This window comes from Seriola aureovittata, chromosome 11, assembly GCF_021018895.1.
Source record: "Seriola aureovittata isolate HTS-2021-v1 ecotype China chromosome 11, ASM2101889v1, whole genome shotgun sequence".
NCBI lineage: Eukaryota > Metazoa > Chordata > Actinopteri > Carangiformes > Carangidae > Seriola > Seriola aureovittata.
Window position 1 is genome coordinate 10,494,306 of NC_079374.1, and position 2,390 is coordinate 10,496,695.

Sequence of the window (2,390 nt, forward strand, 5' to 3'; positions counted from 1 at the left end):
AAAAATAATAATAACCGTTTTATTTTAGTATTGCCTCTACCAAGACTGTTGCCATTTTTTAGTTTTAACGGCATCATCTAACATTGCAGCACTTATATATCATATTTATTCTCTTTTCAAGTTACAGAATAGTCATTTTTTGACACTGTCACAATGGCTCATTCATTCCACCGAAACTTTCCACGGTGCAGTGAACGTAACTTGTTGATTTTCCCATTTCAGCCACTGAAGCCTGGGGGGTATTCCAGAAAAGCAGGTTTAGAGCTAGAGAAAACCAGAGTTTCTTAACCCTGAGATGAAGGAAACTGGGTTTTCCATTAACCAAACTGAGATCACTTTAACTGAGTAAATTACCGCGGTAAATTATTCTCGAGCTAACCTGCTTGCTGGTAGGTTTTCTTCAAAAAGCCCTGAGTTTTTGTCTGTCTCCGCCCCTCCTGCCGCGATTTAACAAGCTTCTGACACTGTGCGTCATTTTCTCATTCATACTGTCTATAGAAAAGTATATTGGAGCGGATTCATTTAAAGAACTTTACACTGGGATTAGATTAAAATACCCTAACAGTTATAGGCTGTATATTGTATTTAACAGCATATCAGTTACTGTATATAAATTTACAACATGCTGAAATGTAGTCATTGATGTTTTTGAGCAAGATATTTAAAAGTAAAGTAGACATCTGAAAATTTACACTGAAAATCACCAAAATCATGAGGCTGTCCCTGGGTCAGAATATAAGGTTACAATCATTTTTTAATTAAATAAGAGGGGTCAAAAGAGATCTGAAAAAAAAAGAAAGCAATGTGCAGTTCAACTGCAAGAAGTATTTCATATTTTCATGTCAAAGAAAGTGAAAAGAAGTATACAATTATTCCATCCAGAATACTTTATAATTTACTTAACCCCAGCGATTTTTAATAAAATGTAATAAACATTTGAGGTAGACAGCTGGTTTAGGTGTGGAGTAACATTCTGGTCCAGCTCAGACCTGTATTTGACCTTTAAGATTTTTAATATCCACACATACCCTCTGAACATTAAGTCTCTGCATGTACAAATTCAAACAGACAAACATCAAAAATACATCTTAACATCACTCTGACTGAAAGATAAACAAGGATGAGGTTACCAAATTGATTTTTTTTTTTTTTTTTTTTTTTGGCACAGTACTGCTCATATGGTCCATACTGATATCCGGTTTCTTAGATGACACTCCGCCTCCCAGATGATTACTCTCAGTTTATTATGGTGATTGACTGTATCTTTGATTTAACTTTAAATTATCTAAAGCAGTGGTGTCCTTTTTTTGTCAAGAGCCAATAAAATTTTATTTAATTCAAAGGTGGTATTAAATGTTTGTTTAGTGCTGGAGGCTTCTGAGACTTCTGAGTTGACCACTAAGCAGCATTGCATGTGCATAATCAGCTTTATGAAAAATTTGGAAACTTGTGCGTTGTAATATCTGCTGTAGCAAAGTAGAATAATAAATAAATGAAGGAACATGCTGTGTAAATGTTCTGCAGTTTAACTCCCAGTTGACTGAGAATGCATCAGATGGTGACTTGACCAACGCAAACAAATTTATAATCCTAGAATCAAGTGAGATTAATGTCTGACATTCAAGCATTACTTCAATCTACAAAGTGCACCTGGTGGAAACGAGAGCAAAAAAAACTGTCAATTTCCTCTCTTCCGTCTTTTCAAATTGATTACAGAGTTCAGAATAAGTGAGAATAGCTTCTTAAACTTGTACTACACACAGTCGCTTTAGGCACAATTTACTCAATTTAAAGTCAATTTACTCCATGATCAGTGTTTCTGTGTGTGCTGTATAGAGGGCATCCGTAACCAGACACAAATGAATTTCTATTACACTTTAACAGATACATGTAGACAGTTCTATTGGACCTTTCGACCAGCCTGAGACAACAATTGGCCTAAAGCCACATGACTATAAGCCCAACCCATCTTTATAGAAGCCCTATTGGCAGATATGCATGTGTTTACATAGGATTGGCTGTTTTAATTTTATCTGTGATGACCCTGATGAAGGCCACAAGCCAAAAGTTTTGCATCAGTTTAATAAAGTTCTTCTGTATACCCAAGTGTCTCAGACATGGTGACAGAAACCAGAGCATCACGCACTTAAATCTAACTGCTAAGATCTACAGGAGTTTTTTGGGATATCTTCATATTTCACAGTACTTAACTTACATAATATATACATGCATACATAATGTACATATCATGTGTCAGCTACAGTCAGTCTAGAACCAGATTGGTTGGTTGCATCACGTCAGTGCAAAGTAAAGCAAATAGTCTTTATTGTTTGCATAACCAATAAGTAGAGAGACAGTGTTGAACAAAATTTTTCTAGTTGACTGTTTTA